Source organism: Grammomys surdaster, unplaced genomic scaffold (assembly GCF_004785775.1).
Source record: "Grammomys surdaster isolate TR1022 unplaced genomic scaffold, NIH_TR_1.0 233, whole genome shotgun sequence".
In the NCBI taxonomy this organism is placed as follows: domain Eukaryota; kingdom Metazoa; phylum Chordata; class Mammalia; order Rodentia; family Muridae; genus Grammomys; species Grammomys surdaster.
The window spans coordinates 5,190,264-5,214,931 of NW_021604678.1; positions in this window are offsets into that span (position 1 = coordinate 5,190,264).

The following is a 24,668-nucleotide window of genomic DNA, read 5'->3' on the forward strand; positions in this document are numbered from 1 at the left end:
AAAAAAAAAAAAAGTACCTTGCAAATTAGTCTATACAGTAGATTGTTGTAACAACTCTTCCTGTGTCATTGTGTTGGTGTGCTTATGTGGACACAGGGAAGGAAGGCTATCTCTCTCTATTGCTCCCTCTGTGGGGCAGTGGGGTGGAGGAGCAAGCACGTGCTACCTTAGTAATACACGAACAACATGCTAATCCTCTCATACTCCTTGCTACTCACCCGAGTAAGAATGTTAGCATCATAGGCTTGTCCTTCCTTCTTCCTTTTGATGACTCAGTGTGTTGATGGTTGTGTCCTCTGCCCTATAAAGTCAGTCAGCACGGGTAAGAACTGTGTCGTTAAAGTCAGCAGGGGTAAGAACTACGTTGTTTATTTTTGTCTTCTATTCACTTGGACACCTCTTATCCCATAAAGTTACTGACCTGAGATGAAGATTTTAGTGCGATTGTGCCAAATTTCTGTTAGCTGAACATCTCATGACTTTAACTTCTAACCCACAGACATAGCAAATTCCTGACCAAAACCCTCACCTCACACACAAACTCCTGTCTCCTTCTCTGGAAACGTTGTCCTTGAAACATCATGACCTGCCCTATTCAAGTTCTGTTGTTTAGACTTTATGTATATTTCACCCCACCCTGTGTCCTACATTTGGTATCATTTTTAATCTTCTGACAGGAGGTATATCGATAAGAGTGAACAGGCCCCTATATTCATACCATATCTAAATAAACCAAATAATGTCTGTAACAAATATAATAGTGAAGGTAGTCAGAGAGCTAACATCTCCTGTATGTCAAACGTTTGGAAACATCAAACAGCACTTACACATTAACACCAAGCCTTTGAAAAGTTTTATCTCTACATTAAAGATTGAGTGGGGAATGCAAACTGAAGGGAAGCATTCACCACACCTGCAGCTGTCTTCATACCTAGACACACACACCTAGACACATGTGAACACACATGCTGCATCGACCTTTGTCTGAACCTCAACCTGCTGAGTCATGAGTTCTCTGGCTCAGATCCAGCACCTTTTAAAGACTATGGCTAATGACAGACTCCTGAAAGAGGAGCGGCCCATGTTCAACCAGACTTGATGGACAGATTACGTCACCAGTCTTTCTGTCGATTCCACATGCAGTCCCTGCTCCTTGCTACATTCTAGAGCCTTGACCAGTTCTGATCCCATTTCTGCCACTGGCCAGTCACAGTTAATCAGATTGTATGACACACTGTATAACCAGCCATGATGTCACTGACATGCAGAGAAACAGCAGCACATGGGATGCCTTAAAACAGATTCAGTTAAGTCACCAAGATGCTATTTGTATCCTGAAAGCATCACAGGTTGTGACAGTACTAGCAAGTGTCAGTCACAGCTCTCTGTTGTTTCTCAAAGTTGCCATGTGCCTCTTTTGACTCTTAACTAATGGAAAACTGGAACACTGGTTGATCCACAAAAATGTCTGTAAGAGAGAGAATTTTGTATTTGGCTAATTATCATGAAAATGTGGTTCATGTGTGCCATGGAATTTGATTCAGCTGCCCTCCCCCCCCCCCAAAAAAAAGGAAAATCATGAAATTTCCAGGAAAATAGGTGGATTTGGAAATCACCCTAAGTGAAGTCATCCAGACTCAGAAAGACAAATACAGCATGTTCTTTCTTTAATGGGACCATATGTAGAGCCATGAACGTGCTTATAGGACATGAGTCAGAAAGAGGAGCGCTGTAGAGGGCAATGGTCTTAAATAAGAAGGGGAGGAGACGGAACATGTGACATGTGAGTCAAAAGGAGGCTGCTGGGTATGGCAGGGCACAAGTAGTGAGGGGAATGGAAGAAGGATCAACAAAACATGTTACTGTTGAAAATGCCGCAAAGAAACGCAATGCAGAGGTCACAGAGAACACGCACAAATTAGTGTTGTCTGGACATCACGTGACCACTGGACTAACACACTCAGAGTGTCTGTGACTGCCTGTGCCTATCCCACCCACCTCTCACTGATGAGCTTCTGGCTACTGATGACCTCTTGGAAAGCAGGAGTCAGATTTTTTTAAGGGTGCATGGCCTCTGGTAGGCTGACCAGGTTCCCATGGAGGGCCTCACACATGTGAGTATATGGGCAGTGCAAATTGGGTTTGGGTTATTTGAGAAAAAGAAAAAAAAATCAGTTAGGAGAGGTAGAGAGGTTAAGGGTGTGAATATGACCAAAATATATTGCAAGAGAATTTTAAAGAATTAATAAAAATATTATGTTTTAAAAGCAACATAGTACTTTATGTAGCAATTTAAAAACAAAAAGAAATTGACAGGAGACTTTGAGGCCTAAAGAAGGCTGCTCTTTGTGACGGTCATCGAGGTACAGCAGGTGATGTGTCAGTAGATTGTAGACAAGTCCCCAGACAGAGCTACAGTGGGGCTGTGCTCTTGAACCCTTACCTTTCTGCATCGTTGGTTCTGTTACTCGTATTAAATTTTGTTTTCAAGGCAAGGTCTTGCTGGCCTTAAACTTGCAGTGAACTTCCTACCTGTCCCTCTTGAGTTCTGGGTACATATACCACTACAGCAAACTGTGTTCAAAGTTTTCAAGTTAATATTAAACTAATATTAAGTAAGTATCACAGGGTATTCTTTTCCTTGCTCATAGTTAGCTCAAGTATGGTCTCCTTATTTCAGTTGGTCAGGCATTTTGTTGTAGTCAAACCAAGGGACTGGGGGCAGGGCACATTACTCACCTTGATTCTATTGGAAGGCTGACAATCAACCCCAAGCAGTAAACCAAGCTATGAACGAGCACAGTCTCCCAATAGCAGAAGTTAGTGGGGGCTTCCCCCAGGGAGAGGAATTAGAAATCAGCCCATAAAAATAAATGAACCTGTTTCCATAGTGACGGGGATTTATTTTTCCTTCCATAGTTTTTATCCTGTGTTCCCCATAGACCCCTTAGGCAGAATAACAATAAACTTGAGGAAAACGTTTTATTATCTTAATGGAGTCTTAATTTAGAGCCAAAAGCCTTTAAATTATCTGCCCAAGGATACCAGTGGCCATAACTTTGGGTATTGAATACCTGCACAGAGTTGCATAAGGATTAGCATTTCTGAGAGTCCACCCAGCAGAGACAAAGGTGGAGAAGACCTCTGTGGGTTGAGGGGTCGCACCTGCCATAGTTAATATTTCACCGGTGAAGGAAATGAGCCTGTGTTTTTATCTGCCACATGAAAATTTCCACTGGTGGAGCGTGTGTGTAGTGAACGCTTCCTTGTGATGCTCCTAAAGCGTGATCCACAGTCACGGGAAGGAATCCTTACTAGCGCAAAGCTAGTCTCTGCTCTTTAACTGCCACCCAGTTGTAGGAACCCTTTGCCTTTGTTTTTGCTGACTGTGACTGCAGCCACACTGAAGAGCTCACAGAGGCCTGACAACTGTGCTTTCAGAGGGAAGTTGTGATACAGAAGACCTGGAAGAAGAAATTCCAAATCCCAAAGCAGAAATGTCCTTGGGTACAGGGGAGGAACTGAAGTCTCACTAGAAGGCAGGGCTGGTGCAGACACTCTGTGTGTACATGGGAAACCAAGTAGTCTTCGAGCAATCGGGTCACAGACACAGGGAACTGGAAGGGAAAGACATCTCAATGGGAATTCCTAACTCTTTTCTAATTCCTTATAAGTATGTCTATATCCCAGTTTTCTTGAAAGAATTATAAGTAGCCTGTGTCTATTTTCCCATGATAACTACCGTTGCTACCCCTGCCGATTCCTTAAAGTATTTACGATAAATGTTTGGGATCTGTGGCTTCCTACTCCCACTCACCTGGGTTTCCTTGTTGTAAATGTTGCTGTTTTTTGTATTGTTTTGTTTGGTTGGTTTTGAAGCTAATGGTAAATGAGACTGTGAAGAAGTTTGTCAAGATACAAAGTGGAGAGTGAAGGGTTTTCCTCTTCCTTGTACGAAACGCTTAAGTTCTATGATGGCCCATCAAGTAATTGTATCATTCACAGGCATTTGGTACAAGGTTGTAGCTGTTATCACTAATGAAAGAATATTGTGATAATAAGGAGAACATTTATTTAGGCTTAATAAAAAAATACCCACAAACTTCGGAGTGGATTTTGTTGCTAATATATGACAACAGGGTAAGTAAGGGAAGAGAAAAGGAGTCTCAGAATTGCTGTTTTCTCTTACATTTTAGTCTTTCTTGATTGTTAGATATTGCATGTTTGTTATAGAGTATTCAGAAAGAGATCAGAATTCAAGGCAAAAGCCCATTGGAATTCTGCAATGGCATCAAGAGTATGGTGTATCAATGTATATACATACTTTATATTCTCAAGTTCTATATGATGAAACACATAAACTCTCCTATGACATTTCTCTAAGATGGCTTCATTAAATAGAAGCTGGATTCTTCACTCAGAATATTGTATGTCTATGGGCTGCTGTTCTAGGTCCTCAAACCTTCGAGGGTTTTTTTTTTTTCAATCTAGGACCATCCTTTCTGTTGTTATTGTAGGTTCCAGACTGGATTCTTTTGAAGGTTCTTTGTTCTGATTTAAAGAATCCTCTAACCTCTGTTCTATGGCCTGTAATCTAGCATTTAATCTTTTAGCTTTTTTCATTCTCTAAGTCTGATTTATTCTGATCTCTCTTAGAGAGGATATATAAAATTGCAATGATTACTGAACACATTATTTTTATATTGATAGTCAAAACAACACTATATGGGATCCCAACGCATTCTGTTGTCGCTTTTTCCCCTTTAACATCTGTGACTATTTATACCCAGTTTCCCTTTTCTTTTTATTATTTTCAAACTCAGTACCTTGCCAGCTCAGAAGTTTGAAGTGTTCCAGTCCCACAGGAGCTCTGGGGAAGGGTTCCTTTTGCCCTTCCCTGTGTATGTAGACCACACATGTCTATAGCAACTCCACCCCCTCAGCTTGGTCCAGCAGGTCCAGCAGGCTGCCCTTGCAGGTTTGGGGGTGGGAGCCATGCTGTTTGCCCTTCAGTGAGAGCCCATCCACCCTAGCTCTGGGAAGATTTTTGTCTGTGGGCCGTGCCTTGAGGCTCCAGTGCTCAGCTCAGGATCCACTACTCACAGGCTTCTGCTCTTGCCACTGGTCACTCTGTACCATGTGTGTGCGTGTGTGTATGCACGTGTGTGTGTGTGTGTGTGTGTGTGTATGTGTAAAACGAGCCTGCTCTCACTCACTTGACCCCTCCTTGGTTAATGGCTTCTTTGCTAAGAAACCATCTTCTATGTGGGAGTTTTTTCTCAGGCTTTAAGCTTGGGTCCTAAGAGTGCATTCTCTGGGTGCCACATGCATCTAGGGACTTTGACATCTATAACCTCAGGGATTTTCAAGTGCCCTCTTTGTTCCTGGAAATAATGACTCTGAGGCTTCTTATATAAAAATAAATAAATGCCTAGGCAAAAAGCCTTGGATCTGTCCCTCACTAGCTCATAACTTAGTCATGCCATTACTTCATTATAAGTTCTGCTACATGGCTGGTTACCTAACCCTCAGTTTCATGCAAATGTCTTCCCCCAGAGTTTAGGGCAAGTCTCTTCTTCTTATGTCAGTATCTCTCCCAGAATCCCTCCTTCTGGCCAGCAGCTTTCACCTCTCTCTTTCCTGCCTAAGCTAATAGGCCAATAGCGTTTTTATTGACAGTTGAAACTTCCATACATTGTGTAAGATATTCCCTCTCTGGGAAAAGATTGAGGAACAGGAAGTCACTGGCCTCCTTGAACAATGATCAACCTTTTGAGGTATAAATGTTTCAATGGATCACTGTTTGTACAATCGCAATGGTTCTTTCTGATGCCTAAGGTCCGTTGTATCCTCACAATGCTGTTGTGACATTACAGTGTTCTACTGTGCAGATACCCTGCTCTGTCATGACATCACTGAGCCAATTTTTAAATGACCTGTGTCATTATGCTGTCACCTTGGAGCACTGTGCTGATGTAATGAAGCTGTGCTGTCCACGAACCATTATTGTCTAAGAGTGTAGCACTGTGATGGAATGATGGAGCATTGTGATGCCATAGCAGCTCACTCTGAGGTCATAGTGGACTTGTGATGTCACAGTGCAGCCTTATGATGGCACAATGAGGTGCTGTGCTGTGGCAGTGGGACATTGTGATGTCACAACAAGGCTGTGAGGCCACAAGGTACCGTTGCGATGGATGAAACATCACTGTGTAAACTGGAATACCGAAGCAGTGGAGCAGAGTTCCGCCTTGGCGCAACATCCTGATGTCACAGTGGGATTGTGACGTCATAACACACCATTGTGTGGGCATAGGTGGCTGTGATGTCACCAGGCAGTATTGCTTGGGCGCAATGGAAAAGTTACCATGCCGTGATGGAGTTGTGATGTCACTTGCAGCGTTGTGAAGGTGGAGCATTAGGATATCACTGTGGAGATACGATGTCACAACACGACATTGTCTTGACACAATGGAGCATTCTGACTGCTCAGTGGAGAGTTGAGATGTCACAAGGCAGCATTGTGTTAGCACAGTAGGGTACTGTGATTTACAGTGGCGCTGTGACGACCTGGCACACCCTGTGGCTGCACAGTGGAGTATGTCTTGTCTCTCATGTATTCACATGTGGGCAAACATGTCTGCATACTTGTTTTCTGAGAGACAGTGTCGTAGTAGGCTCTTGGCTTATGTAGGGGGTGCACTGTAACCACCAGTAAGCTTTCTCTCATGGTATAGCTCATGTGACTTAAATCAGTTGAGTAGTATTTATATAAACTCCTCAAGTGGTAGAGGAGAAATTTGAAGAAATTGTGTGATAGGTTTATTATTCTCTTTAATAATTCTTGAAAATATTTTTTCCAAAGATATGTTACTCTTGCCTGTGTCTTCTGTCCTGAAGATCCAGAGCCTACAGTTGAGAATACTGGAGGTGGGGCCAGGTGCTTGGTCTATAACACTGGAGTTGGAGCCAGATGTTTGGTCTATAAATTCTAATCATCATTTCCTGTTGTCTGCCAAGTGAGCTGGCTCTCCATTCACTGTAAACCCATTTAACACAATGGAAGTGTTTATTCTGATGACAGAACATCAATGTGCAGGCAAAATGAAATCAGAAACGTCCTTCACAGTATCTAGAAACTATCACATCCTTATATAATGGACATAGGGGGGGAACCCAGGATTTGGATTGTAAAGAATTTAACATTAGGTTTCACTAGCCCTCATCATTAAAGGCAATTAATTTAGCCTGTTAAAATTTTTAAAGCAGGAGTTTCCTCATCAATCATTGAAATGTTATATAAAACCCTGTTTGCAACTGAAGTTTGGATGATGATGGTGTTGGTGATAGTTTCCTTATTAGCAATCGGATGAAGGAACATGGGAGAACACATCAGCTCTGTCGCACAATGCAAAGACTGACGAGAGAGAGTATTTGTTACCTCTCAGGTCCTATAGCTCTGAACTCAGGCTGTGCTTTAAGCATGCCTGTACATAGATTCTCTAGAAGAGTTCAACACACAAACAGAAGCACCAACAAGACCTGGAGGGATGAGAACCACTGAGGGGTAGGCTGCACATCAAATGCCCCAATTCTTGTCACAGGCCACCATGACTGAGAACTAGTTCTGTGTTTGTGTAATCAAAGGAAGTTATTGACGAGGTATACAACTGATCTTCTAACTCAAGGGGCATAGTGGAAGACCTGCTGCTACCTAGTACCTCATAATAACGGGAAGGTGCAAGACCTAGCAGTAGACCCACTGGATTATGGAGAAGCTAGCCTGTTTCCCTGTTGGTCCTCTGTAAGGGAAACTGCTTCCCCACCACGAGATCCTGAATTCTTTAAATCAGTGGTGTACTCAGCTCTGCAGGGGAGGACCTGTGATTTCAGATGTGTGAGATTTTGGGAATCTGGGCTCCTGTCCCTTGTCTTGTCTGGATCACTGCAGTGATTGTCTCTGTTTCTGCATCCGGCTTTAACCTTCTGCAGTTTGCTACAGTCTGGCAGCTGCCTGAACTCACTTTTAAATAACAATAACAAGTTACAGCAAAAAAATGGCAAAACCAATTTAGCACCATCTATCTGTTCAGTTTTCTGTGGGCATCGGGTAGGTGAACTCTCAGCTCACTCAGCATCTCACCAGGCTGAGGATCTCGGTAACAGCTGACTGAGTTCTCACCTGGAACTTTGGGTCTGTCCCAGGCTCACCCTGGTTATTAGCAGCCCCTTCCCCTATACAGGACTCAAGTTCCTGTTTCCTGGCTGTTAGGGGACACTCTCAGCGTTCTCACATCCATCCTCACGCAGTCCGTCATGCAGACTCCTCACACGTGTCTTAGCTCACAGCCCCTCTCTCTTCCTATCCACCTACCCCCTCTCCACACCCTTTCCATAGCTCCTTCCCAGGAAGGGCACAGGCTCTTTTAAGGGCTGACCTGGTTCTCACTAAAGACAATCTCCCCTACTTAAAATCATCCCACTTGGAACTTTTATTACCGCCACAATAGTTCATTCAAAGAAAGAAATGAATAAATTAGTTTAATAGTTTAATAGTGTGTGTGTGTGTGTGTGTGTGTGTGTGTGTGTGGAGAGAGAGAGAGAGAGAGAGAGAGAGAGAGAGAGAGAGAGAGAGAGAGAGAGAGAGAGGCTGCATTCATTCAGCTATCTGGGATTCTACCTTATACTTTTGCCTACAGAGTCAAATACCTGCTTCAAGCTCTCCAGAGGGTACCCATTCTTCCTATTGAATGAACCCCATGCTCCTTATCTTAGCATTTAAGATGCTACAGTCTGCCCATCTGTGCAGACTTACCTGCACTTGCTCTGTGCCTCACACTGTATTCAGGCATTATATCTGTAGCACGCTATTCCTACTGTGTGCTTTGTACATTGCAGAGTTTCTTACTTCAACTCTTTAGCTAATGATCTTAGAATGCCTTTCCTGTATGTACAGATGAGAAAAAATTCCCTGTGGGAGACACGGAAGGTTTTTTTTTTTTCTCTTCTAGGTATTCTCTCTCTCTCTCTCTCTCTCTCTCTCTCTCTCTCTCTCTCTCTCCCTCTCTCTCCTTCCCTCCTTCCCTCCCTCCATCCCTCTCCCTCTCTCTCTCCCTCCCTCCTTCTCCCACTCTCCCTCCATCCCTTTCTTCCTCTCTTTCCTTCCTTCTCTGAGTGCTTCTTCCACTAGGAAGACAGGAACCCGCAAAGCTAACGATGTCGGATTACAGTAGGAAGATCTGTCAGATTATATCAGCGCTATGATGAAGGAGTGGCCTGAAATGGAGATAGGAGCATCATTCTGTATTGACCTGAAGTATGCTGTGATGGGCAGCTGAACAGAGATGTGAAAGAGGGGTGGGAGGACACTACAGGAAAGGTCATTGCCCTCTCTGTTTCCTTTGTCCCTGTTATAGTCAGATGGATGGATGAATGAACAGCTTCAACAAAACTCTACAGGCAAAGCCACCAGGAAGCACTGGGAAGTTCCTGGGCTAGGAACTCCCTTGGTGCTCAGTTAATATTTGCCTCGCCTCATAAAAGCATTTGGATTTTTTTTTTCTAGGAGGATGCTAGTCATTGGAAATTGAAGAGGAAGAAAAATGCCAGTAAAGGTTGAGTTCCTGGGTAGGTTCACCACAAAGCAAAGCAGGGTACCAAGAATCAGAAAAACAGACAAGTTCCATGTCAGGGTGTTAAGACTCACATAACCCTTAAGCCCTAAACAGGGACTCTAAGGCCTAAATAGCCGTAGGGCTAGCCTGCACACGCTGATAAGTAGAATCTTAGTGACATGGACAACCTTGGCCCATCCCAGCTCTAGATGCTAACTGGGTTGTCACTCTCAAGGTATGCTTTTACACTTAGGGTTTTTGTTGTCATTTCCTTATTTCTTTGGAAATCATGCTTTACAGTCCAGTCTGCTGACTTTTGGGGGTTGGGAATAAATTCATGTCTTCCTCGTATGGCCAAGGAACCAAAACGTGTAGAGCACATCCAGAAAGAACTAGAACTAATTAGGGCTGCTCTTTTGATGGGGCTTCTCTCCTTGTAAAGAAGAGGAGGAAGCTTATCAGGGTCACCTGACAGAGTATGTTTGGTTTGGCAGCCTTCCGAGGGTGAGCACCACAAAGTTCTCTTACCGGACTCCACAGAACAACAAATATACTTGTTTGTCTTCTGTGATTTTTTTCCTCCTTTCTGGGCCTCCTCTGATGTCAGCTCTGTTTTTCCTGCTTTGCTACATAACCTTGTCTGTCTACTTAAGAGTGTCTACTGCCTCAGACACCTTGGTCTCCCGTGCATCTGAGAACAGTGTTCTGTGGTGGCTTCTCGGCATCGGTTCAAGCCATTAACTCTGTGCTCTGTCCACACGACTAAATTCACGTTTAGGAGACAGAAAACAGCCTTCCTAGCTCATCTTTTTCCAAATACCCATGAACTAAAGGATTAGTATGGCTCAGTTGTCTACCATTAGCTTAATTACCTAAAGCCAGGAGGAGAGGAAACAAGAAAAGGGATTATAGGTTTACAATGTAGCTTTCCAAGTGCCTGGGGTTAAAGGTGGAAAAGGTCCCTACAAATGATGGAGAGGGTGAGCTATCTGACATCTCTAATTTGGGGAACAAGATGTGTCATTGAAGAGGAATTGGAAGTCATCTGAGAAGCTTGAATACCAGATAGCATTAAGCACCAAGAGACAAGAGTAACATGTGAGGGGAAAATGGAACCCAGCAAAGACTGGATTGGAGTAGAAGGCAGTGGGCAGCTGGGGAGAGTCATAAGGAAAATCTCTGATGGAGACAGACCTATTTCTTCACAGATGTCAGAACCTGTCATTCCTACTTTCTTGGGCAATGAACAAAGTCAGGGCAAGTTCTCAGTGCCACAGGCATACAGAAAGTATGTTAGACAGGGAGGGCTAAGACAGAAGTGGAGGGAAGCTTCGAGCTTACAGATGACAGTGTGCTCTGGTGATGTGGCCCTTATTCACTGAAGGCTCCTGGGGTCCAGACAACGTCAAAGATGGTGGTACTTTTCCTCCCCTAGAACTTTTCCCTTTCTATTTTGTTTGTTTGTTCTGTTTTTTTGAGACAGGGTTTCTCTGTGTAGAGCTGGCTGTCCTGGAACTCACTTTGTAGACCAGGCTGGCCTGAACTCAAGAGATACACCTGCTTCTGCCTCTGCCTCTGCCTCCCTAGTGCTAAAGGCATGTGCCACCACTGCCTGGTGCGCTTTTCATTTTCTGAAATGCAATCTCTTTCCAACCGTACCTGTTTGCTTTTACTTTATTTTATTTTCCATTGAGTCTATGGCCCATGAGCACAGAGATATTTTTCTGTTTTGGTTTTGTCCAGTGTTAAATTTGCAACATGTAAAAGGTACCTTGCTCCATGGCCACTTTCCAAATATCTGTCAATGTAGTGTCACGTCTACTTCACACAAGCTAGAGAGTCACTGGACAGGAGGGAGCCTCAGCTGAGAAAATGTCTCCATAAGATTCAACTGTAGGCAAGCCTGTAGGGCATTTTCTTAATTAGTGAGATGGTGGAAAGCCTGGCCCATTGTAGGTGGAGCCATCCCTGGTCTGGTGGTTCTGGGTTCCATAAGAAAGCAGGCTGAGCAAGCCATGAAGAACAAGCCAGTAGGCAGAATCCTCCATGGCCTCTGCATTAGCCTTGTTCCTGTCCTGACTTCCTTCCATGATGAACAGTGATGTAGAAGCATAAGCCAAATAAATCCTTTCCTCCCCAACTTCCTTTTGATCATGGTGTCTCATCACAGCAATGGTAACCTTGACTAAAGCACTGGATAAATGAATTCTGTCATTTTTGTATAAGTTATTTTCATAGGAAAGGAGGGAACACATTCCTGAATCCTAAACTGAGCATTTTCTGAACTCACTCTTGAGTGTGAGTGTGTTTCTAGATTCCAGGTCTGTCCTCTTTTATCTTCAACATGTTTACCAATATGGTAATTAGGGGAGGCTGCGTTGTGCCCCAATAGCCTATGTTCCTCAAAAATCTAAGTGGATCAACTTGGCAGGGAACACAGCCATTCAGAAACCTAGGCTGACAACGTTGCCACCCTCTGACATCATTGGCTCTGATGTCATTGGCTCAGCACAGTAAATCAGAGTTTGATGCTATAAGAGAAAATGCAATGGTAACCATAGAAATCAGCCTCTATACCAGGGTCATTGTAATGCCATCCAGGGAGGCTGAGAGGTCCTCTATTGTATCCAGCATGGAAAGGACAAGCCACTGAAGTAGCAGGCCTGCCTCACTCACAGCCAGCAACCAGTGCTGTGGAGTCAGCATCCATACATACTGCAGAGAGCTCCTGGAGAATGTGGCAATGATTCTTCAGGTGAAGTTGGATTTAGCAGAGCTTGGCATGGAGTTAGAACTGGATAACATTGACTACTCCACTCTTATTGAGCGTGTATGAATAACACTTACAGTGTTGTTTTGTCTTTTAGCAAATTACAGGGAAGAAATAGCAGTAGGCTGGAAGTGGTCGTTGGCCCACTCGAGTGATTCAGGACTCTGGCCTGCTGTGAAGTCTGTATCAGGCCAATACCTGCCTGTCTTCCTTCTTTAAATGTGAAGCTGCACCAGCAGAATGCATCTCTCTAAGCAGAGATGTCTGCAGTGGCCTGACCTCTCAGGCACCAGTGAGCAGGAGAAGGAAAGGCTTACTGCCTTGGAAGACAATGGATTGTGTCCCTTTCTCTTAGTGTGAAGGGAATTTCATTGTATCAGCTCAGCCACTGACCACAAACACTCAAACTTGGCAGGAGACCTTGGTCATGGTATCAGGCCCACTTTTCATAAATCACCCTGATCCACCAGGGAAATGTTTGAGTGGACAGCCAAGGCAATCGTACATCTTCCATTCCTCCCAAATGTGTAAGATTTCCATTTCTGGATGGACTAGCTGATATACAGATTCATGCAGATGATAGGAATAGCATATGAAGCACCACCAACATACTACCTTCCACTGTTAAAATATATGCTATTGTAAAATAACTTTATAAAATATGAAACATGCATATGGTCTGCAACTCAGCAAATCCTGACAAATGTATTCATCATCACTCTGTGCAAGGCAGAGTTGGGGGATGCTAGAGATGAACCAGAGGCAGGGTTTCTGTCCCCATGGAGAAGCACTAGGAGATAATCACTGCTGAACAGTTAAATGTTAAACCAAAATCTTTCCAGTCACTTTGTTTGCACACGCTCTCTTCCACCCACATATTGAACTTAGAGGATGGAAAGCAAATGAGCACAGCTCTGGGCGTAGCTTGTTTCCAAATCACAGTCCTTCAGCGTGCACACCACACCTTCCAGGTCAGGACACGTGCACTGGACACATGGTCAGCATGCCGACAGTATAGATTACAAAAAGCAAATGCTTTGTGTGTACAATAGCAATTTCCCTCAAATTGTCACAAAATGAATCCTTGTAGGCGTGTGGGCATCCCGAAAGTACCCAAGGAAGCAGAGTTTTTTCAGCCTTTTACAGGTTTACATATCAAGCTGAATTCTTGGTGACAAAACTGGCATTAACCAGATTCTAAATTTCAGTCAAAACAAATAAGTTTCCTAGGCCAAAGCTGAAAGAGCTGTCAGTCAAAGAGCAGAGGGCGTTTCCTGCCAAAAGGTCAGTAAAATGTCTCTTCCTTCCTGTGAGTTCTGTCAGCATGCTTCCCGCTGCACCTGCAGTGATTGGCGGTGGGCACCCAAAATCCTTGTTTTCAGGCCAGGTCAAGCAGAGTCCAGGGAGAGAGCAGACGTAATGACTTACCCCTTGCCTATCTCTTCTTCCTCTTGTGTGTTTGCAGCAGTAATCCGAAAGGATACGCTCCAGAATCAGAAAGAGATGATCCATGATATGCTAAGAGAAACATTGAATGCATTTTTAACTATCTCTTGAGAGATTAGGTCAAGAAAAGCCATTGAAATCACATGGGGAGGAGCAAGTCATAGGCTCAGAGGAACTAAGTATGTGACAAAGATGCCTTTTGCCAGAAAAAGCACCTAAATGGCAGGTTTGAAACCAGCAATGGTGGCCTATTCTCTGAGTTTCACAGCCGAGTTAGAAAACAAAAAAAACAAAATAATCTTTCTGAGGCTCAATTACTATTTTCCCTCAACAGCACAGTTCTCTCTGTCTTTAACAGACATTTCCATGATCCATAAGTTGTCTTCAAGATGATTCATTATATCGCAGGGACGCTGAAGGAAAGCTTGCCGACCATCCTGAATGCAGCAGATTGGAGACCTCTGAATAGTACTGTGGGGTTGTGCATTTTCCTGGTGATGTACCAACTGTCTTTGTGCCTTCTCCTGAGGAGGAGGCCTTTCCCAGCATGGGATGGGAACATGCTTTCCTGCACACAGCTGGGGCAAACTATGAAATGCGTGCAGATGCTCAGCTTCTCCTGCTGGAATTTGTCAAAAACTCAGCTGTCCACATTCTGAAGGCCGCAGTGAACTCCCAGGCACAGCAACTAGTCTGCATATGGCCAATGCATATCCACAGCAGCCCAAGGTGCAAACAGGACAGCCACCCAGGACGAGCGGTAGCTTTGCTCCAATTTTTGCTCTGATTCAGAGGGCACAGCTATCATGTCACCTCAAGGCTGATTAATTTACATGATTTGCATCTGGCAAATTTATGCTAAGTTGTAAGCAGCAGGCAGCAAACGATGCTGTAAGCATTTTCACAATAGTAATTTTTAGAGAGGGGCTGGCTTGTGAAACAAGGTAATTAAATAAGCTGGATAGGAAAAATATTTTCCCTCTTCTCATTGCTCTGTTCCACATTTTCTACCAAGCTAAGAAAAGCCTTTTCTTAAAGATTGACCCTAACTACTGATGTGTAAGTGGATTCCAGGGTTGCCTTTTGATGTGAGGTGACACACAAAGATGACCTCTTGGTATCAAATCTAGACAGTTTCACACATCTTGTGTGATCCATTTTGGAACCATAGAAACTTAAGAACCGAGGAAAATGCCATCCAAGGAAGAGATCCTCGGCATCTGAATACAGTGACCCTGAAACATTTACCATGGGTCATAGATCAGGACAGAGTCATGCCAGCCAAGCTCTGAAAAATAACTAGCAACATAAAGCAAGTAAGGAGCAGCTGTCTTACCGACTGAGCATTGTCTGAACACATCAATCTGAGATCCTGTAGCATCCTTACCTGTTAAATCAAGGCAGTATCGGATAAGGCCACTCCCATTCAGTATCTAAAAAAGAAATAACCCAAAAGTTAGTAGTAAATTGAGTTGTCTGTACTCTGCACATACAATGAAAACCTTGCATCTTTCAGAAAAGGGCTGAGTGTTGATCACAAAGAGAGTCATCCATCCTTGTGTCCTAGTAGCATTCTGACTTGGAAATGATTGAGGGACACAAAATATTTGATGGGCACGAGTTGCTGCTGTTACCTAAGACTTTAGAATTGTAGCCACCAAGCTCAGAAAGTGCCAATGCCTACTAAACAATTTCTGTCCTCTGCCAAAATATTGTCGAAATTAATTCAAATGAGATAGCACAACCTAACCCTAAAAACCTAAAATACTTTACTGAAGTGGAGATAAATTCCAGAGCTTTGAGGGCTTTCTCTGCTACAAAGGCGTGGGTATCTCTGGTTCATCAAAGCAGCATACAACGAAGTCTGAGGATGTCATTAACCTTAATCAAGGACAAGACTGATGGTGTCCAGCTCTGACCTCCCAGGAAGCCTGGCTACGGAGTCCACAAAAGTAGGATGCCTGAGATCAAAGGCATTCTGTTCTGGTAGCTACAGAGATAGCAAACCACTCCCTCTTTAAAAGCTCCTTGCCTGAGTAAATCAAAGCATACATGGGGAAAAATAAAATACAGTTATCTACAGTGTAAGAATTTTGAAATATTGATGAATCCCTACTTGGGGGATTTTTACTAGTGCCATCTCATTATTTCTGATTACATCTCTAACATGCATCTAAATTCAGTTCTTGTTGATTTTTCTGTAATTACTTCTAGTAAAAGATATTAGCTTTGCCCCAAATGTCTTAACTACTAGCATGACTGCAAGGTGCTGTCTCCTGGAGTCAGCAAGCACTAGAAGAAGAGAAGATGTTCAAGCAGCAGGAACCAATCACTACCCTTCTGGAAGGACTAGCTGGGCTGTGCCTGTGCACTGTGGCCTTATTTGACATGTCATCAGTCAATTGAACCCACATAATCCTAGACACAAAAGAACATTTTAGGGAGTCTAGGGGTGGCCTGTGCTTTGTGGAACTGATGTTAACTCTTAAATTCTTTAGAAATTACATAGTAATCCTGAGCAGGTTTTTGCCTAATGCTAAGGAGGGCAATTAAAGCATCCTTCATGGTGCTGTGTACAGAGCTGTTTGTCTTTCCCTACTTCCTGCATCCAAGAGTCCATGTAAATAGGCTGTGAGTAGCAGCCAAAATTACCTACTTTTGAAACGGGGGTGGGGGATGGGGGGTGGGGTAGGCAGCAGCTAGAGAGATGGCTCAGAGGTTAAGAGCACTAGCTGCTCTTCCAGAGGTCCTGAGTTCAATTCTCAGCAACCACATGATGGTTCACAACCATCTGTGACGGGATCCATTGCCCTCTTCTGCTGGGTCTGAAGAGAGTGACAGTGTACTCATATACATAAAATACATAAATCAAAAAAGAAAAGAAAGAAACAGAGGATCCCCTGGAAATGGGGGCCCATTAGGCTTACTTCCTTTTTTGAAAAAAGTTGTACTGGAATATTAAAATTCACAGCTGTTTTCAGTTTCCATTATTTTGGCCTTGTATACATACAAACACATTTACGAAAACAAGGGCCTCAGATGACTGGAGCTATCACAGAAATCTCGAAGGGGGATGCTCTGTGGGATGAGACCACAGAAGGATATGAGTAGTCTCAGGTGTAAACTCTGGTCACATTACATATTGAATGGAAAATGGATCAACTTAGGGACGTGATGGGTGGATGCCGAGAGGCCGAGGAATGTTGATTTGGCTTGGCTTCTGGATGAGTGAAGGCTTGGCTTCCAGATGAGTGAAGAGCACAAAGGTTCTGCAGAAAGACAGTAAAGGAAGGAAGAGAGTCACACGCAATATGAGTCGGGAATGATAGGAAGAACCTAGCTAAGAAGGGGCCGTGGGTCAAGATGAGGCTTGATTCTGCATTGGAGCGAGTAGGAAACTTCTGAAGTATTTGGTTTGAGCAGGAAGAAAATAGAACGCCATCGTGGGAGGATCACAACTCACTTTATTTTTAAAAAGATCGGGCATGCTGTGAAGAGCATATCTGCACGGAGCGAGGACACAGAATCTTGTACAAACCATGGAACAGAATTAGAAGAACATGGAGGGCTAGACGTGCAGGTCGCCACTCCCCTGCGGCTTGTGTGCCTCTCCTAACTCTGTGGGCTAGAGTTTCTTTCCCCCATATTCTTGCGGAGCTTAATGTATTGGATGCACCAATGACCTTGTTCCATGGGCGTCCTCATCACCTCCACTTCAAGCACGAGGAAGTTTAAAGCCTGGAAAAGTATAGTGATTTGCATTAAATTCCTTCATGCAGGTGATGGTGGAGCCGGAGGCGGAGGCGGGGGCGGGGGCGGGGGGGGGACGGGGGCGGGGGCGGGGGCGGGGGGGACGGAGGCGGGGGCGGGGGCGGAGATGAGAGGGGAAGAAGAAGGAACCAGGATAAAATAAACTATAAATAAGCATAATGGATACTGGGGAGACAAAAGGAAATTTTAGCTATGGCTGAAGGTTGAGAGAAGACAGTGGGTTAGATCCATTCAAATGCACAATATTTACGTGTATAAAAGCATTTAAAAGAGTGGTGGGCATTCTTTGTGCCGTTTACTGCTGTTGCTGGTCCCTCCCCAAACAGAGCACCTGGCTATACAATTCCCATGTGTTTCCCTTCCTCTTAGGATCCTGCCCAGGGTCTTTCCCGTTTCCTCCACTGCCTGACCACCTAGAAACCTGCCAATGGTCGCGCCTACTCCAAAGGCCTTTCACCCCATGTGTGCAGTCTGGTGACTCTCACGGTCTGACTAACCACGTGTTATGGGCTGGGCTGAGTTGATTCCTTCTGAGGGCAGCTAGTACCTAACTGCCTCTTCCCTGATGTTTTCCAGTCTCCCCTCTATTCATACATGAATCAAAGTCTCTTCTTTTCATAAAGATATTAGTCAACCTGGATTAGGAGTCACCCTAATGACCTCATTTAACTTAATTAACTCTTTAAAGTCCCCGCTTCCAAACATAGAAACAAGGCAATTTCGGGGCTTCAGCATAGGACTTTGGAGGTCTCTGCAACTCAACCACATGCCCCTTTCCCATTCATAACCTTCCCCAATGCTCTGCATTTCCGCAAGTCGTTGCCACCTAAAGATACAGGTGACAGCATCCCTGCGTTCTCCTCTTCCCTCCTTCCTCTTCCCTCCCTTGGGAGCACTGTTGTGAGTAATTTAGACCTGGGCTTGCTAGCATCACCCGCCTGCCAACTTGTTGAGAATGAAGCTGAATTCCGGTGACCTGTGGGAACGAGACAGAACTGATTCTTCTCGTGTGCTGTGCTCTCATGCTTGAGTAGACAACTTCCTATTTTCATTTCTCCTTTTGCTTTTCTGAACTCCTAGAGAATTCAAGTTCATACTGTACAAAGAAACGGTCTGTGATTTAACTAACATATGCTTCATTTTGACATTCTGAAGAGCTATGTAATTTGTGTGCCTCTCTTTTGGGATATATCAAGGATTGTTTATTGCTTTAGGCATATTGCCTTATTGGACCTCCTGAAAAAATTATATACAATGAAACCCCAAAGAGGTTTCATATCAACCAAGTGTCAAAGCCAGTTTTCAAAGACAGCCTCTCAGGGCAGAAGGGCAGTATGCTTTTCACTGTGTCGTTCATTTCTCTCTTGGGAGGTCCCAAGAGACAGACATACTTATTCTAGAAGACTTGACTGTTGTGGACTTGTACGTGTACTGGTTAACTGTTTTATTACTTTTACAAAATACTTTAAACATTTGTTTATTATATAGGCTTTGTATAAGTTCTAATAGATTTATATTTAAAATTGTAATGAGTGAACACTGTATATTTTAAAATTTTGAACTAAACATACCTACATAGAATATTGGTAAATGTCTGAATGACTCATTTGTACCTTTCATAACTTTTATCATTTTTATAAATTTTGCTCAAACATTCTAATAAACTGCTATATTATGCAGCTTATAAATAGATATGTAAAAATTCTCTCTAAACTTAGCATAGAAGTAAGTCACAGTACCTAGAAAATCACTGATGATTGACAATAGAGGGGGAAATTTATGTATTAAATTATAATGGAAACTCATATGTAGCTGCTATCACAGCCTGAAAGGTGCCAAGGGAGAGTCACAACAAAGCATCTTTGATTAGCACGAGCCCATAGGAGCTTTATTTGAGTGTTGGTTTATTTGTGAGGCTGAGTTTCAGTTTTAATCCTCCAAATGAGGCTGTATGTGATTTATGTACTATTTCACATTTGGGGAAACTGAGGCTTAGTGGGGTTCAGTCACTCACTCATTACTTGACTTACTAAGTACATTGGAGTTTATTTTACATTTGGGGAAACTGAGGCTTAGTGAGGTTTAGTCACTCATTCATTACTTGACTTACTAATAAGTTGGTGTTGGAGTTTGGCCTCAAGTTTCTATGATCACTATTTCCACTGTGGCACACACTTAGGCAATTACAGGCCAGAGACACAGTCAGCAGTTACTCAGTGAGACCAGGGACATATTGGGTACAACAAGCATTTGAAACCAAGGAAGCCATAAAAGAGGACATTGGTCATCTGACACTGAGTTACTTAACCTCTGAGGCCCATAGTGTTTTCATCAGTAAACGTGAGAATAATTATGGTATTATGTATGTGTGTGTGGTTTTATTATTTTTAAAAAAAGAGATGATGATGATATGTATTACAGTAGTTGTACACACACCCCTCATATATTAGAGAGAGCTCTGTAAATCAATCAAGCCCTTTTGAAAAGTTATAAGCTAGTCATGGATAGCAAGAGCTATAAACATGTTTATGTTTTTGGCCCAAGAGTTCTACTTTTGGGAATATAGCTAAAAGAAATTATTCAAAACACTAATAGAAAAGAGTAATTTTAATTACAGGGGAGTAAATGACTAAAAAATATACCCCAAGATATCAAAGCACAGGCTACACTATTTTAAAAATTTTTTTTAATGATTCTTTGTGAATTTCCCATCATGAACTCCAATCCTACTCATCCCTCCCGCCCTCCACACCCTCCCCCCCTTGCAGCCTCCCCCCACCTAATAAAACAAAACAATCTCTCCATGGAAGCCAGGGTGTGTCACACAGTATACCCTTTTGCCCAGTAGCTTTGCTTGCAGACGTTCACTTCAGTGAGTCATTAGTCTGGCTTGAGGCCTCTGCTACACTATCAATACTGGATTCTCACAGGACTTCTCTGGGATATCCTGTTGTTGCCCTGTGTCCTGGAGATCCTGTAGCTTTGGTTCTGGAAGACCAGCCATTCATAGGATATTATATAGTTACTATGTGTTAACAATCCAGATGCAATAAAAACGCTGGGAATGTGCAACACAAGATGGGAAATAGGTACAAGGATCTGCTGCACTGTGGTGTGCTCTGTTACACACGCATGCATTTGGATCAAGACTGGCAGGAAGCTCACACGTGGAAGGAAGCCCTGTTACTGGGGTCCCTTTCAGCAGCAGCTATTTTAATGTTCTATGTGATGGTAACTTTGTGGTAGGTACAGGCATTAAGGAAAGCCACAAAGCATGATAGAAGGACAAGGGCATTTCAAAATTCAATGTAAAATGGACATTTATATGCAAAAAATTTAGCTTTTCATTTCAGAGAGATAGGCTAAGGGAGATATAGAAAAAAAATACATAAACTGGACAGGTTTGACAGGATCCTGCCTGGGAAACCTAAAAGTCAGGATGTTCTCCACGTTGACAACCCCCCCAACTCCCCCCCCACCCCCCATCCCCCCGCTCAGAAGCCTGTGATAATAATAACCAAAGAGGGAGGAGGTGATGTCTAAGAGAGCACAGTTCACTCAAGTTCAGCCAGACTGTACTCACGTGGAGCAAACCGGAGTCAAGTCAAGCCCCAGTGAGTCAACACATAGCGTCCCTCCACCCTCCCCTCCTCCTTTCCCAAGGACACCTCCCTGTGTCTGTGTGTTTGACCTTTCCAAGGAAGCTACTGCAGCCCGCACGGCAGAGGAGGAGGGGCAGATAGAACAGCAGCCTGGACAGTAGCACATCTATCACATCTGGATTCAGGTGCCAGCTCCCTGCTCTTTTTCTAGAGCATTTAAAATGTCACAGCTTCCTCTTAGGTACTCGGGAGCTGTGTGCTCTGTGGCTCTGGAGCTGTGTGAGGGGCAACTAACTGATGCCCTCCTGGCAGTTCCTTAGGAGCACTGACATTCTGCCTACACAAGGTACCACCGCACTTGCTCCTGATTAAAAAACCAAAAGTATCAGGGTGAAGTTAGAGGAACGGTCATCATTGACAGAATCTGCTTCTATGGCAAAGTAGGCTGGGATGTTCCCAGTTAGCCTGGAGGTGTAGAGCAGAGGACGGAGGAGCTGATGGCCTTAAAGAGCCATGTCTTAAACAGAGTATAAAAATAAGAGTCTAGTTTCAGAGGGAAGGTTACGATCTTTTAGCTGCCCAGTGACAACTCTTAAGCAAATGTGACTGCTCAGATTCCCCTGTTCATTCAGCTGGGAAAACCTACCACATGATCCCTGTCCTCCTTCAAACCCCAGGTTCATCTTTCTGTACAAAGAGCCACTCTTTCTAGCTCTAGGATAAACACTAAAGCTCACAACCCCAGCTCTTTCACTCAGAAAGTTAGAGCAAGTAGCTGCCACAACCCCCCCTTGGGGACTGCTGACTTTTACAGCTCCTTGGGATAACTCTGAGTTTATCCTGGGAAGATAAGAGGTGATCATGTTTTCACTTTGCAGGGGTCTGGGAGGACAGTCAATTTGCCTGGGCAGGTAGGGGTAGGGTGGGGGCGGGGTTTGGGGCGGGGTTGGCGCATAAACATCTGTCTGTTCTTCTCTTTATTCCATCCATCCTAAGCATTCACATTTCCATATTCAGCAAGTGGTGAGTTGGGGGCGGGGGCGAGGGCGAGGGCGGGGGCGGGGGCGGGGGCGGAGGCGGGGGCGGGGGCAAGATAGCAACAGCGGTTTCTACATGCACGTCACTTAATATACCTCTTGCCTATGAACTCATGGAGCCCAGAGTCTTATTTTCCCACCAAACAAACAAACAACTTATAGGTAAGAAATCTGTGTTTCGCGAATGCTCTGTTGTCTCAGTCTCAAGCGTACCCAGTGCAAAGGTATCAAGGGAATGTTTGGCCTGCAGAAAACCAGGCTGCTCAAGTCCCTAAGAAAGATGGTTCCCGCGTTGCTATAGCAACTGGAGGAGCCCCAGATGGAAGGGCAGAGTTCTTCAGATTCATCTACTGCTTCCAACAGATTGACTTCTTCCAAGCCCAGTCATGTTTCCCAATCATCAACTCAGCAAGTGTTAGTTTCATTAAAAAGAATAACGACAATAACAACGGTTTCTGTCTGAAGTTGATACATTCGAGCCTTTTCCCTAGTGCTGTTGAATGTCTTTTTGAACTCTGGAAGGCGGAAGTTGTACTGTGATCCTTAGGATCCTATAGAACTTACATCATGCATTCACCAATAATACGGTCGGACTTGCGCCAGTGGGGTTTGACGGTAATTACACTTTGATGGCTGGAACATGACCTGTGAAATGAGTTGCTGGTCTCTGTTAACTCCTAATGGACATCAAGTCACGTCCTTTGGAATCCGAGCACTACCTCTCTCTCTCCAGCCCCTGAAGTGGGAGTCTGACATGATTTCTCTTGAGGAGAAATTGCAGAGCCTCCTTCCAAGCAATTATGCTTTGCCTTTCTAGGCAGCAGAGATCTATACAATTAGTCTAAAAATACTCTGAGATGCGTGTAAATAACACAAACCGTATTTACAGGCAGAGCCACCCTGGCAGAGCACGTTATCTGCCCTAGTAGGGTAAAGGGAAGGTAATTAGTAGCAGCAGGAGGATAGATTCCAAACCACTGGGGGGGGGGGGGGGGGGGGAGGAGAACTTTCTTTACCTCAAGAAACACAGCCAATTAAGGAACAGCAGGGGATGGAGATGTGTCAATATTTGCTGATTTATTATTAAAGTTCATTTGTATTTTATGGGGTGTGCTGATACGTTTGGGTCTTTTTTTCATTAAACAAGTTTCTTGATGTCCTTTCTAACAATACCAAGAGAGGGTGATAAATCCCTGCAGTGAGAAACAGGAGTGGGGATTGGAGACATCTAAGAGGATATTGTGGAAATTCATAAAGCCACAAAAGGTTTCAGTTGACTAAAGGAAAGTTTCCCTAGGAGGAGAAAGTATACCTACACTGTGGAAGGTCACTGCTAGATGGTAACAGACACAAGGAAAGCTCAAGTCTTGTCCTCGGTAGCCCATATTCTCAATGGAATACAGACAGTAACATGTTCTCTAACAATATGGTAGAGTGGGGCCTGCAGTAGGGAGAAACTTATCCCGCTCTCCTGTGCAGCCATCAGTGCTTCCTTGGGAATTTGAACAGGATGGGTAGGATCTCTTTAATGTCTTCCCAGGCACATATGTGGAGAGAAGGTAGTAAGAACTATGAGTAACGATATAATAACAGTAAGAGTAAAGCTATTGGGGGCTTATGACAGTCACACTGAACAGTGTGGCTTCAGGTTTAGGATATTTGTTGAAAATAGCTGGAGCTCAGGCTGAAAACATTGGGGATGTGGGGCTCTTCAGTGGATTCTGAGCAACAAGTCAAGAACTTTGGAAATACTGCCATGATAGAATAGAAAAATCAGACATTTCCCTGCACTGTTTTCTAGGAGATGAGTTTGGAGTTTTATGCTCTGACCTAAGTCCTAGGAAGATCCCTTAACAGATAAAGCAGAAATATTCTGAATTTCTGTCAACACGTATCTCTGAATTCTCTAGCCACATAGTAAGTGGTTTTGTAGCATGCCCCTGTGCAAGGTTAAATGGATTTGCATAGACAACAGCCTGAAGGAGCCCTGAAAAAACGCTGGCTCAGGTATTTCAATGACATCCATAGCGTTTAGTGCTGGAGGCAAGGTTTTGAATGGCAGGGGGAGGGTTCCACTCTGCAAGGAAGCCTCCACAGCCTGAAATCTCTTCTCTGTCTTCTGTCCTCTCCAGGAGCAGCAATGGAAACCTGTCTACTGCAGCCTCGCTGCCATGTGCCTTTCGAACCCTCTCATTGAGAAGCCAGGAGGCAAAGTAAGACTGCTTCTGTGTCTTGTTGAATGGTGTAACTTAAGCAAAATGGCCTACATTTCTTTTTGTCTTGAAGTATTGGGGGAATTTATCAAGTCCGTTTCATAAGAATAGTTGTTAAAAATTCTGAACTTAAACGCCTTGGTTGGCACTAGTGAAACTTGTCCTTGGCAAAATGTTTAGCCTGACAAACATTGTTAGGACCATCCCTGGCCTCA